General features: G+C 39.4%; 2 protein-coding genes across 2 annotated transcripts in view; one reads left to right on the top strand and one right to left on the bottom strand.

Annotated features, from left to right (window-relative positions):
* Window positions 1–15,360, top strand: part of LOC110539186 (NLR family CARD domain-containing protein 3-like) — an 808,883-nt gene that overhangs the window by 775,230 nt on the left and 18,293 nt on the right. The window lies entirely within an intron of this gene.
* The window catches only part of LOC118937843 (NLR family CARD domain-containing protein 3-like), a 303,083-nt gene that overhangs the window by 203,526 nt on the left and 84,197 nt on the right, over window positions 1–15,360 (bottom strand). The window lies entirely within an intron of this gene.

Here is a 15,360-nt window from a genome sequence, read left to right on the forward strand (position 1 = left end):
ATGAACATGGCAACTGGCCCCTATTGGACAGATCGTGGCTTCCACTGTTAGAATGGCTGGGTGAGAAGTGGTGGGGTTCCGTCTCCGAAGAGCAGCTAATATCATCCCTGAATAGACCCGAAGTTACTGTAGGAGCTATTGCCATCGCGGCCTACTTTGGTGACATGCCCGGAGGTGTGTGTTCAGGTGTGGTGAAGAGCCCTGACAATAGCCTCATCCCATTTGCTATATACAGTATGTCACCCGAGGCTATTACAAATGCACGGACTTCGTAGACTGGGACAGAGGTGAACCTGTTGCGATGATAGAGGATGTGATTGAAGCAGTCCCAGAAGGTTACTAGACCGAGAGAAATACTGATAAGGTAACCTATGATAAGTGCGGGTTTGTGCCTGTAAAATATGTATTAGTCAACAGCGTGATTGACACAGCTATACACTTCAACACCATGGCACGTTTGCTGGACTATATGAGGTTGAAAAGGTGACCTTTGTACCAAGACCCCTTCCTACGCTGCAAGAGCTCTGCAGGATGAGGATGGTGAAAGATGTAGCAGGACCGATCAGGAGACAATGGGAGATGGAAACTCCACCCCATCTCAACCACTTCATACAGGCCGGTCCATATGCAAAGAGATAGAAGACATGAACATTGAACTCCTGCACATCTAAATTAATATATCAGGCAGTATATGTCTCATTATACTATACCATTATGTATCCTTGGTTTGACATGACAGCAATGCAGTGAATCACCAGTCATTTCAGAGCCTTGTTCTTTTCTATTCACATAGATTACAAACAGCAGTAACATTGCCACCACACATGTTCCACCCAGAGATTATGGCTGGGCTTTCCACCCAGAGATTATGGCTGGGCTTTCCACCCAGAGATTATGGCTGGGCTTTCCACCCAGAGATTATGGCTGGGCTTTCCACCCAGAGATTATGGCTGGGCTTTCCACCCAGAGATTATGGCTGGGCTTTCCACCCAGAGATTATGGCTGGGCTTTCCACCCAGAGATTATGGCTGGGCTTTCCACCCAGAGATTATGGCTGGGCTTTCCACCCAGAGATTATGGCTGGGCTTTCCACCCAGAGATTATGGCTGGGCTTTCCACCCAGAGATTATGGCTGGGCTTTCCACCCAGAGATTATGGCTGGGTTTTCCACCCAGAGATTATGGCTGGGCTTTCCACCCAGAGATTATGGCTGGGCTTTCCACCCAGTACCGCTTCATCCAAGTGAGTCTGGGTTATCCAACAAGAGTCCATTCAGGGGTTTCTAGCCTTTACAGTTGCATCCAAGTGTGTCTCTATATCCAGCCATTAACAATACATCCCACACAGGTTGTTTAGCAACCAGTTTACCACTTATCACACTGTGGCTGTAGTATCCACACTGTGGCTGTAGTATTCACACTGTGGCTGTAGTATCCACACAGGCTGTTTAGCAACCCGTTTACCACTTATCACACTGTGGCTGTAGTATTCACACTGTGGCTGTAGTATCCACACAGGCTGTTTAGCAACCCGTTTACCACTTATCACACTGTGGCTGTAGTATCCACACTGTGGCTGTAGTATCCACACAGGCTTTACTGTCTCCACCCCCGTCAGGTTTATCTACCCTTCGCCCAGTCTTCTCTGGTTGTTTATTCAGCCCTGGGCACTCAGCCAAGCCTGTCTGTTATACAACTCAGGGTGTTTACCCAACCGAATAGTACAGGGAAGCAGGTAAAAAGCAAGGCCTGCTCTTCAGATCTACATCATTTGGCCTGTCTCAGCACTGTCTCAGCACTGTCTCAGCACTGTCTCAACACTGTCTCAACACTGTCTCAGCACTGTCTCAGCACTGTCTCAGCACTGTCTCAGCACTGTCTCAGCACTGTCTCAGCACTGTCTCAACACTGTCTCAGCACTGGGGAAGAAGTATCAAGTCTATTGGAAATGGCTTGGAGGGAAGTAACGTATGGCAACTGGCCCATATTTTATATCAGTGGGACAATGGAACATAGTGTTTAACATGATCCTATTGACTATTGGCTTCAAGAAGATATTCACTTTATCCATTACAACAATCTGAGCCCCCTTATCTGCTGGTTTAATCACTATACTCTGATTGATGTTGAATGTTTCTAGAGCTTGATTTTAAAAAAAATGCTTCTGAATTGTGAAAAGGAAGCCACCTCCCTACATATAAGAGTCTGTATAGTTTCTGACACTGACTCCAACTGAGGTTCCCAATGTGAGGGGTTTGGAATTAGTATATGAGGAAAATCTGTTTCATATTCATAATGATCTGATAACTTCAATCTTCTATGAAGGACGTGTAAATCCCCTCCGGAGTTCCCCACAGTCCACCTGTTTAGGAGTTGGCTCCTCCCAGTCCTCCTGTTTAGGAGTTGGTTCATCCCAGTCCACCTGTTTAGGAGTTGGCTCCTCCCAGTCCTCCTGTTTAGGAGTTGGTTCCCCGCAGTCCACCTGTTTAGGAGTTGGTTCCTCCCAGTCCACCTGTTTAGAAGTTGGCTCCTCCCAGTCCTCCTGGTTAGGAGTTGGTTCCTCCCAGTCCCCCTGTTTAGGAGTTGGTTCCTCCCAGTCCCCCTGTTTAGGAGTTGGTTCCTCCCAGTCCCCCTGTTTAGGAGTTTGTTCCTCCCAGTCCCCCTGTTTAGGAGTTGGTATGATAGATCCCCTCTGGAGCTCCCCACAGTCCACCTGTTTAGGAGTTGGTTCCTCCCAGTCACCTGTGTCACAACTTCTCCTTGTTCGGGCGGCGCTCCGCCGGCCTACCAGCCATCACTGATCCTTGTTCGGGCGGCTTCCCGGCCTACCAGCCATCACTGATCCTTGTTCGGGCAGCTTCCCGGCCTACCAGCCATCACTGATCCTTGTTCGGGCGGCTTCCCGGCCTACCAGCCATCACTGATCCTTGTTCGGGCGGCGCTCCGCCGGCCTACCAGCCATCACTGATCCTTGTTTCCTTTTCCGTTTGTTTTGTCTTTGGTTCTTTCACACCTGGTTTCATTTGCTTTCATTTCAGTGTGTATAAGTACCCCTGTTGCCTGCTTAGGTTTGTGTGGGATTGTTAATTTCATTTTGCTCGTTGAGGTTGTGCCTCAGTTATTTTCTCGTATATACCGATTGTGTGTAAATTTAAGGAGCGTTGTTTTTCCCTCCTTTTCGTGAGGAACTGTGTTCTCTTTTGTCGTGGGTGTTTATTTTGGTATTGTACCTGACCCTATTGTTGTGGACTTGCCTATTAAAAGACGCTACTTGGACATCTCTGCTCTCCTGTGCTTGACTCCTTCACCTACCTCTAAATCAATATCACAACAACCTGTTTAGGAGTTGGTATGAAAGTCAGTCCTCTTTCTAGAACCTCTCGGCTTGGTTGACCCCAGTGGGACATTGCTGGTCAAGACCTCAAATCGGTTGTCTATTGGGAGATGTTTAACTAGTCTGTATATATAAAGTTCTGAGTGGGGTCCATCTACTGGGAGGTGGTTAACTAGTCTGTATATATAAAGTTCTGTGTGGGTCCATCTACTGGGAGGTGGTTAACTAGTCTGTATATATAATGTTCTGTGTGGATCCATCTACTGGGAGGTGGTTAACTAGTCTGTATATATAAAGTTCTGAGTGGGTCCATCTACTGGGAGGTGGTTAACTAGTCTGTATATCCTACTGATTCATATGAATACCAGTCCATAACATTGGCTGTAAAAGTGGGTAGAAACAGACATATAACTGTATCTATGTGGTCTTTACTTGAGTGTGTTTCAGCAGAGTGAGGTCAGAGAGATGCTTCCAAGTCACTATTTTTCTGAACTCATAAAATCCTTTACACAATCTGATGGGATGGATGTTCAACCCCATTAAAATGACCATAAGGTCTATATAGAACCTTTAGGTTAAGACCTCACCGATCTGTTCATGGCAAAGCAGTTCAATGAATGATACTAATTGATTCTTGAAAAATATAACTTAGAAATCATCTCCTCATCTTGAGTAGTCACCTGTGACAGTATTCATAAAGAGTAGGAGAGCTGATCTAGGATCAGTTTAGCCTTTTAGATCATAATGAATCAGATTACATGGAGAGGGGGGACCTGATCCTAGATCATAATGAATCAGATTACATGGAGAGGGGGGACCTGATCCTAGATCATAATGAATCAGATTACATGGAGAGGAGGGACCTGATCCTAGATCATAATGAATCAGATTACATGGAGAGTGGGACCTGATCCTAGATTAGCACTCCAACTCTGGGACACTGCCTGTATGAAACAGAACACATAGTTGTAAAGTCTAGTTACAGCAGGTGTTTACTGCCATCTAGTGGAAGATACCAATATAACACTTTATTATCAGGGTGGGGAGGCGGCTGAGCTGAAACAGAACACATAGTTGTAAAGTCTAGTTACAGCAGGTGTTTACTGCCATCTAGTGGAAGATACCAATATAACACTTTATTATCAGGGTGAGAAGGCAGCTGAGCTGAAACAGAACACATAGTTGTAAAGTCTAGTTACAGCAGGTGTTTACTGCCATCTAGTGGAAGATACCAATATAACACTTTATTATCAGGGTGGGGAGACGGCTGAGCTGAAACAGAAAGTAAAGCTGTTGTTTTGTTCAGGATCCATTTTGAGACGACAGAGCAGAAAACACTACATGGAGATTATTGAAAAATAAAGTAAGTATTTCTGAACAATAATCTATCCTATTGGACAGAGTAAGAGAATGAATATCTGGAATGAGATATTACTAGTTAGTGGAACTGCTACTTGAGCTGAGTTGCTGACAGACAGCAGTTTTCAAAGTGTAAACTAATCAGTAGACCTACATGTTATCAGTAACACGTCTGGTAAAGATGGTGGAGGAGCTTTTCAATTATATGGTTTTATGTTTATCTCAGGGTTTCTCCATCCTTTTGTTCTTACCAGCACTTACACACCTGATTCAACTAATCATCACATATTTTAAGACAGTTTCATATTTGAGGCATACAAATGAACATTCTCAAATTAAAACCTTTTGGGTTTGGAGGCCTGCTTACAATTATTAAAGTCCTACAGTAACTCATCTTGGAGGAAAGAAACAGCTAAACTTGGTTTAGAGTAAATTATATGTTTATCCAAAATGATGTAAGAAAGATGTCTTGAAGAAACGCGTCTGGGATTAGAACTCTGTGTCTCTGCGACAGTGGGAGGATCGTTTTGCATGGCCCGGTGCTACAGCTGAGTGGACATATATTTTAAGGACCAATGGAATGGTCTAAAATGCTTAAACTCTGCTCCCCCGGGGAGTCGGGCAATGCACAACTAATTCCCCCAGTGACCGTTACTTTATTTCCTCATATGAAATGTAAAGTACTTTTCATTCCTGAGCAAAGATACTTTTTTAAATTAGTTTTATCCATTGTTTTACCAGGTAAGTTGACTGAGAACACGTTCTCATTTGCAGCAACGACCTGAGGAATAGTTACAGGGGAGAGGAGGGGGATGAATGAGCCAATTGTTAACTGGGGATTATTAGGTGACTGTGATGGTCAGATTGGGAATTTAGCCAGGACACCAGGGTTAACACCCATACTCTTACCATAAGTGCCATGGGATCTTTAATGACCTCAGAGCGTCAGGACACCTGTTTAAAATCCCATCCGAAAGACAGCCCCCTACACAGGGCAGTGGGATATATTATTTTTTCAGACCTGAGGAAAGAAATCACTGCCCTGGGGGTATTGGGATATGTTTCAACCAGAGGAAAGTGCCCCCTACTGGCCCTCCAACACCACTTCCAGCAGCATCTGGTCTCCCATCCAGGGACTGACCAGGACCAACCCTTCTTAGCTTCAGAAGCCAGCAGTGGAATGCAGGGTGGTATGCAGGGTGGTATGCAGGGTGGTATGCAGGGTGGTATGCAGGATGGTATGCAGGGTGGTATACAGGGTGGTATGCAGGGTGGTATGCAGGGTGGTATGCAGGGTGGTATGCAGGGTGGTATGCAGGGTGGTATGCAGGGTGGTATGCTGCTGGCGAAAATAGAAAATAATAGAAAATGACTCAAGTAAAAGAGAAAATCACCCAGTAAAATACTACTTTAGTAAAAGTCTAGAAGTATTTGGTTTTAAATATAATTAAGTATCAAAGTAAAAAGTAAAGTTGTAATAATAAAAAATTCCTTATATTAATCAAACCAGACGGCACAATGTTCTTGTTATTTTAATTTATGGATTGCCAGGGTCACACTCCAACACTCAGACATCATTTAAAAACAAAGCATTTGTGTTTAGTGAGTCCATTTTCTGTCCTGCTAAGCATTCAACATGTAAGGAGTACTTTTGTCTGTCAGGGAAAATGTGTGGAGTCAAAAATACATCATTTTATTTATGAATGTAGTGAAGTAAAAGTAAAAGTTGTTAAAATATAAATAGTAAAGTAAAGTACAGAAACTCCCAAAAACAAGTAGTACTTTAAAGTATTTTACTGAAGTAAGAAAGACGGGCAGATTCTGGTAGGCAGGCTACGAACTATTATAAAGTTAGGTCGTCGTCAGACATTCAACAGTCACAGTAGGTTTGAGCTACAGTATGATCACTAATCATGCCGACCAACCTGATGGTCTCCGTTGGAAATGTTGTGAAAAGAATCTGGCCTCGGCTATAAATATCTGGCATTACTCATCTCATATGTATATACTGTAGTCTATACTATTCTACTGTATCTTAGTCTATGTATTACTCATCTCATATGTATATACTGTATTCTATACTATTCTACTGTATCTTAGTCTATGTAGTACTCATCTCATATGTAGATACTGTATTCTATACTATTCTACTGTATCTTAGTCTATGCATTACTCATCTCATATGTATATACTGTATTCTATACTATTCTACTGTATCTTAGTCTATGCCGCTCTGACATTGTGACCAATAACATTTGATTTGATTTAGATTAGGCGATATACACTACATGACCAAAAGTATGTGGACACTTGCTAGTCGAACATCTCATTCCAAAATCATAGGCATTCCTATGGAGTTGGTCAGTCCTTTGCTGCAAGAACAGCCTCCACTCTTCTGGGAAGACTTTCCACTAGTTGTTGGAACATTGCTACGGGGACTTGCTTCCGTTCAGCCACAAGACCATTAGGGAGGTCGGGCACTGATGTTGGGTTTTTAGGCCTGGCTCGAAGTCAGCGTTCCAATTCATCCCAAAGGTGTTTGATGGGGTTGAGGTCAGGGCTCTGTGCAGGCCAGTCAAGTTCTTCCACACCGATCTCGACAAGCCATTTCTGTATGGACCTCGCTTTGTGCACGGGGACATTGTCATGCTGAAACTGGAAAGGGCCTTCCCCAAACTGCCCAAGACAATTTTTCCTCCGCCACCAAATATATGTAGGCTGTAGCCGAGGTATAGACCTTGATCTCCATATCACTAACAACCCATTACTATACATTATAACCTAGTCTACTTTACATAATATAACATCTACATATCACTAACAACCCACTACTATACATTATAACCTAGTCTACTTTATATAATATAACATCTACATATCACTAACAACCCACTACTATACATTATAACCTAGTCTACTTTACATAATATAACATCTACATATCACTAACAACCCACTACTATACATTATAACCTAGTCTACTTTACATAATATAACATCTACATATCACTAACTATACATTATAACCTAGTCTACTTTACATAATATAACATATCACTAACAAACCACTACTATACATTATAACCTAGTCTACTTTACATAATATAACATCTACATATCACTAACAACCCACTACTATACATTATAACCTAGTCTACTTTACATAATATAACATATCACTAACAACCCACTACTATACATTATAACCTAGTCTACTTTACATAATATAAAATCTCTTACTTGATGCATAAAACCTTTCTGAATGGATCAATGATTTCCCCCTCAGATCAATCATGTCCGTTTTAGCCCTTCTGTCTTACATTCTCAGATACGTTTAGAAAATAACAGATTGAAAGACAATAAATAGCCACTTTTGGTGAATAAAAACAAGTGTGAGACATGGCCTTGTGTTTCTGTACTGTCTAGAACTACCTTAACAAACAGTGACTTATTATTATTATTAATATTATTATTATTATTATTATTATTATTATTATTGCTGTATTGTCTATAATTACCTTAACAAACAGTGACTTATTATTATTATTATTATTATTATTGTTGTTGTTGTTATTATTGTTGTTGTACTGTCTATAACTACCTTGACAAACAGTGACTTATTATTATTATTATTATTATTATTGTTGTTGTTGTTATTATTGTTGTTGTACTGTCTATAACCACCTTAACAAACAGTGACTTATTATTATTATTACCAACAGTTACCATGGAGATGAAATGTCACAACTACGTTTTCATGTGATTGCATTAAATCATCTGATTGATTCTGTGTCTGTTAATAAATGTTTTATAAGAGATAAATAATAAATGATAAATAATTACTGTGTTAACCACAAACAACATTTTGGATCTCTGTTTAGGGGTCAGTGCTCTAAAATGAGTCTCTCTGGGGAGAGAAAGGAGGTGGGCCCTGCCTCGAAAATGAGTCTCTCTGGGGAACTTGACACCAAAGCTAAGAGGTGAGATGACAATTTTTGATATTATTGTGAGTTTATTTCCAAAATGTTCACATTTGTTTTTTTTATCAGAAATGGTTGCTATGGGTACCTTCAATATTACTGTTCTCAGATTTGTAACTAATAGATTTTAGATGGGTGTATATATATATATATACTCACGTAGCTATCTTAATTAAGATGAAAGCACTTACTGTAAATCACTCTGGATAAGAACATCTGCTAAATCAGGGGTTCTCAATCCGGGGTCTGTGGAGGTACTGCAGGGGTTCTCAATCCGGGGTCTGCGGAGGTACTGCAGGGGTTCTCAACCCGGGGTCTGCGGAGGTACTGCAGGGGTTCTCAATCCGGGGTCTGCGGAGGTACTGCAGGGGTTCTCAATCCGGGGTCTGTGGAGGTACTGCAGGGGTTCTCAATCCGGGGTCTGTGGAGGTACTGCAGGGGTTCCACGGCACCCTGACTGTACTCGTTGTAATGTAAGACATTTGATAGATTTTTCACATGACACGACAACTTTGCCTACTCTTAATTATAGACTAATATAATGGAATGCATCTTTTAGACAATATAACCGTTATATCAACAGTTCCGTTGATCAACACTTCACTTCCATTTAACAACACTAAATAGCTTTGGCATAGAAGGCATCAAGTCCCTTGAATCCATTGAATACAATGTTCATATTCATCAAACACATATTACGCCCTAGATGCCTTCAATTGCCCCATTTATATCCATGCCCAGTTTAGGATTATTTTTTAACAACATGATGTTGTGCTCCAAAGGGAGAACTTGAAATAACATGATGTAGATAATTAAATAATCAGAAGAACAACGTGTTTGTTATTATACACTCTTAGAACAGAAGGTTCCTTATAGAACCAAAAAGGCTTCTATCACTTAATTAATATATGGAACCACTAAAACATTATATATATATATTTTGGTTATGTGAAGAAGAACCTCTAGAGTTGTGATCAACGGAAGGTTAATGTTTAGAGGATGTGAATGAAGCAGCCTTCCAGTCATCAGATCACTTCTGGTGAAGGTTAATGTTTAGAGGATGTGAATGAAGCAGCCTTCCAGTCATCAGATCACTTCTGGTGAAGGTTAATGTTTAGAGGATGTGAATCAAGCAGCCCTCCAGTCATCAGATCACTTCTGGTGAAGGTTAATGTTTAGAGGATGTGAATCAAGCAGCCTTCCAGTCATCAGATCACTTCTGGTGAAGGTTAATGTTTAGAGGATGTGAATCAAGCAGCCTTCCAGTCATCAGATCACTTCTGGTGAAGGTTAGAGGATGTGAATCAAGCAGCCTTCCAGTCATCAGATCACTTCTGGTGAAGGTTAATGTTTAGAGGATGTGAATCAAGCAGCCTTCCAGTCATCAGATCACTTCTGGTGTTGTTTTCCCGGCCCGGGATTTGAACCAGCCACCTTTTGGCCACAGCACCAACTCCTTAGCCGCTGGGCAAAAACCTGAGTTAATCTGCCAAAATGAAGACACAATGCTGTGCAGACATAAATGGTATGACTTATTATAATTATTATACATAAATCATTGCCAAAAGCACAAGACATACTGTTGCATGTAGGTCTATATTATTAATGGATTGATCATATAGAAATATCAAACATTATTTTTAACTACTACAAAGCAATTACATGTGGCTCAGGAACCACTGACTCTGCATTATTCTATAGTATTATCAAGACACCTGCTGTTAACTCTTAACAACTTAGGACAGCTCACCAGGTGTCCTAAATATCTGCCGACTAGGTGGGTAGGTAATTTAGGTAATGGGTAGGTAACTAGGTAATTTATACCCATAAGTGTAAAATGTCTTTATTCTCAGCACTTATACGACCAATTTTCTACTCTGAGACACTTTGTGGATGTGGACCCAGATCTCAACATATTGTTATAAAAAAAACATAGAATGTTTGTTTTACATAATAAATATAGAAAATTTTATAGGAGGTTAGGAAGTGTCTGAGTATACAGTATATATAGAACCTTTTATAGGAGGTTAGGAAGTGTCTGAGTATACAGTATATATAGAATATATATAGAACCTTTTATAGGAGGTTAGGAAGTGTCTGAGTATACAGTATATATAGAATATATATAGAACCCTTTATAGGAGGTTAGGAAGTGTCTGAGTATACAGTATATATAGAATATATATAGAACCTTATATAGAAGGTTAGGAAGCGTCTGAGTATACAGTATATATAGAATATATATAGAACCCTTTATAGGAGGTTAGGAAGTGTCTGAGTATACAGTATATATAGAATATATATAGAACCCTTTATAGGAGGTTAGGAAGTGTCTGAGTATACAGTATATATAGAATATATATAGAACCCTTTATAGGAGGTTAACCTGTCTGAGTATACAGTATATATATAATATATATAGAACCCTTTATAGGAGGTCAGGAAGTGTCTGAGTATACAGTATATATAGAATATATATAGAACCCTTTATAGGAGGTCAGGAAGTGTCTGAGTATACAGTATATATAGAATATATATAGAACCTTTTATAGGAGGTTAGGAAGTGTCTGAGTATACAGTATATATAGAATATATATAGAACCCAATATAGGAGGTTAGGAAGTGTCTGAGTATACAGTATATATAGAATATATATAGAACCCAATATAGGAGGTTAGGAAGTGTCTGAGTATACAGTATATATAGAATATATATATATAGAACCCTTTATAGGAGGTTAGGAAGTGTTTGAGTATACAGTATATATAGACGATATATAGAACCCTTTATAGGAGGTTAGGAAGTGTCTGAGTATACAGTATATATAGAATATATATAGAACCCTTTATAGGAGGTTAGGAAGTGTCTGAGTATACAGTATATATAGAATATATATAGAACCCTTTATAGGAGGTTAGGAAGTGTCTGAGTATACAGTATATATAGAATATATATAGAACCCAATATAGGAGGTTAGGAAGTGTCTGAGTATACAGTATATATAGAATATATATAGAACCCTTTATAGGAGGTTAGGAAGTGTCTAAGTATACAGTATATATAGAATATATATATATAGAACCCTTTATATAGGAGGTCAGGAAGTGTTTGAGTATACAGTATATATAGAATATATATAGAACCCTTTATATAGGAGGTTAGGAAGTGTCTGAGTATACAGTATATATAGAATATATATAGAACCCAATATAGGAGGTTAGGAAGTGTCTGAGTATACAGTATATATAGAATATATATAGAACCCTTTATAGGAGGTCAGGAAGTGTTTGAGTATACAGTATATATAGAATATATATATAACCCTTTATAGGAGGTTAGGAAATGTCTGAGTATACAGTATATATAGAATATATATATAACCCTTTATAGGAGGTTAGGAAGTGTCTGAGTATACAGTATATATAGAATATATATAGAACCCTTTATAGGAGGTTAGGAAGTGTCTGAGTATACAGTATATAGAGAATATATATATAGAACCCTTTATAGGAGGTTAGGAAGTGTCTGAGTATACAGTATATATAGAATATATATAGAACCCTTTATAGGAGGTTAGGAAGTGTCTGAGTATACAGTATATATTGAATATATATAGAACCCTTTATAGGAGGTTAACCTGTCTGATTATACAGTATATATTTAACCCTTTATAGGATGTTAGGAAGTGTCTGAGTATACAGTATATATAGAATATATATAGAACCTTTTATAGGAGGTTAGGAAGTGTCTGAGTATACAGTATATATTGAATATATATAGAACCCTTTATAGGAGGTTAACCTGTCTGATTATACAGTATATATTTAACCCTTTATAGGATGTTAGGAAGTGTCTGAGTATACAGTATATATAGAATATATATAGAACCCTTTATAGGAGGTTAGAAGTGTCTGAGTATACAGTATATATAGAATATATATAGAACCCTTTATAGGAGGTTAGGAAGTGTCTGAGTATACAGTATATATAGAATATATATAGAACCCTTTATAGGAGGTTAGGAAGTGTCTGAGGATACAGTATACCACCTAACCAAAATGAATATCCCTGTCCTCTTTTTCAAGATGTGGCAGATTTAAACAGCCAGAAGACATTTTTTAATTACGAAATAACATTTTTTTTTGACGACTTGTTGTTTCTAAATGGCTGCTGGGTAATTTGATATGCATCGAAATGTCCGTTTGTAGACATCAGATTGAGCGAAAGCTGCGCAGTTTCACTGAGTTAGAATACAAATGGACAGGTCTAGCGCATTGATTTCTAGATCTGACGCAGTTGCTACCTCAGATTATGAGCCTAGCAGGTGTCGTGAATGAGTTATGTAGTACCCGCATAAGGCCACAGGGAGGAGCAAGAGAGCTGTTAACCCAATACTGTTTTTTGCCTTAAAATCCCTAAACCTCACAATCAATCAAATGTATTTATAAAGTCCTTTTTACATCAGCATCTAACCCTACGTATGACCTTGTTAGCATTAACATTAACCTGAATTATTTTAGAAACTGTTTTAGTAAAAATATTATGTTAGTACTATACTACATTAACCCTTTATTATTGCAAGGCAGAACACTTGATCAACAAGCCACATCTGTTTTATTTTTCATATGTGGTTTGAACTGGGTGACCTAGTAACCTCTATGTGAAAGTCCAGCAATTGTCATGGGAAAGGTGGGGCAGGTTTGAGATCTAAGGAATTAACCAGAAAAATACACTTTATTTCTCAGCTGCCCCTCCAACGTCTGTACATGAATTAATAACTTTTCATTGCAAAATGTCCAATAGACGGCAGCATAAGACCATGAAGCATCAGTCATAGGCTACAAGCAGCAATATGATGGACATAAAATAGAATGCAACCACAGAGTATATGTACCATGATTTTCTAATGTGGTTACTCATTACTTTAGTTAGCTATATATCTCGTATTTGGGCTGTGTTGCTTTTGGGAGAGAAAAAAAAAGTGACTATAGCAGGTATTGAATCCCGGGTAAATAATCACTAGTCAGAACCTCAACCTCAGTATACATTCATTATAAAAAATCATGTTAATATCTGATATTGCGAGTAAACCATCTCGGAATAGAAAAGACAGAGTGCGACTTCCAGCCGTCAATAAATTACATCATGCAACCCTAGTGGTTACCAAATAGCACATTTCAACCGGGATTCAAACCAGCCACCTTTAGGCCACAGGTCCAACTCCTTAACCACTGGGTGAAAACCTGAGTTAATCTTGGGGAATAAGCATGAGTTAATCTGCCAAAATGAAGACAAAACGCTTTAGAGACACACATGGTATCACTTTTTATACATAATTATTTTACATAAATCATTGCCAAAAGCACAAGACATATATTATTGATGTATTAATTTTGCACGTTGATTTGTTAAAAAAGTTTTAAATATCCAATAAATGTCGTTCCACTTCATGATTGTGTCCCACTTGTTGTTGATTCTTCACAAAAAAATACAGTTTTATATCTTTATGTTTGAAGCCTGAAATGTGGCAAAAGGTCGCAAAGTTCAAGGGGGCCGAATACTTTCGCAAGGCACTGTATTATCTCAATTATAGTCTCATTATTACCTCAACTACCTGGTACCCCTGGACATTGACTCAGTACTGGTACTCCTTATAGTCTCATTATTACCTCAACTACCTGGTACCCTGCACATTGACTCAGTACTGGTACTCCTTAAAGTGTCATTATTACCTCAACTACCTGGTACCCTGCACATTGACTCAGTACTGGTACTCCTTATAGCCTCATTATCAGTACTGGTACTCCTTATAGTCTCATTATTACCTCAACTACCTGGTACCCCTGCACATTGACTCAGTACTGGTACTCCTTATAGCCTCATTATTACCTCAACTACCTGGTACCCTGCACATTGACTCAGTACTGGTTCTCCTTATAGCCTCATTATTACCTCAACTACCTGGTACCCTGCACATTGACTCAGTACTGGTACTCCTTATAGTCTCATTATTACCTCAACTACCTGGTACACTGCACATTGACTCATTACTGGTACTCCTTATAGTCTCATTATTACCTCAACTACCTGGTACCCTGCACATTGACTCAGTACTGGTTCTCATTATAGTCTCATTATTACCTCAACTTCCTGGTACCCCTGCACATTGACTCAGTACTGGTACTCCTTATAGTCTCACTATTACCTCGACTACCTGGTACCCCTGGACATTGACTCAGTACTGGTACTCCTTATAGCCTCATTATTACCTCAACTACCTGGTACCCTGCACATTGACTCAGTACTGGTTCTCCTTATAGTATCATTATTACCTCAACTACCTGGTACCCTGCACATTGACTCAGTACTGGTACTCCTTATAGTCTCATTATTACCTCAACTTCCTGGTACCCCTGGACATTGACTCAGTACTGGTACTCCTTATAGCCTCATTATTACCTCAACTACCTGGTACCCTGCACATTGACTCAGTACTGGTACTCCTTATAGTCTCATTATTACCTCAACTACCTGGTACCCCTGGACATTGACTCAGTACTGGTACTCCTTATAGCCTCATTATTACCTCAACTACCTGGTACCCTGCACATTGACTCAGTACTGGTACTCCTTATAGTATCATTATTACCTCAACTACCTGGTACCCTGCACATTGACTCAGTACTGG

Source organism: Oncorhynchus mykiss, chromosome 12 (assembly GCF_013265735.2).
Source record: "Oncorhynchus mykiss isolate Arlee chromosome 12, USDA_OmykA_1.1, whole genome shotgun sequence".
In the NCBI taxonomy this organism is placed as follows: domain Eukaryota; kingdom Metazoa; phylum Chordata; class Actinopteri; order Salmoniformes; family Salmonidae; genus Oncorhynchus; species Oncorhynchus mykiss.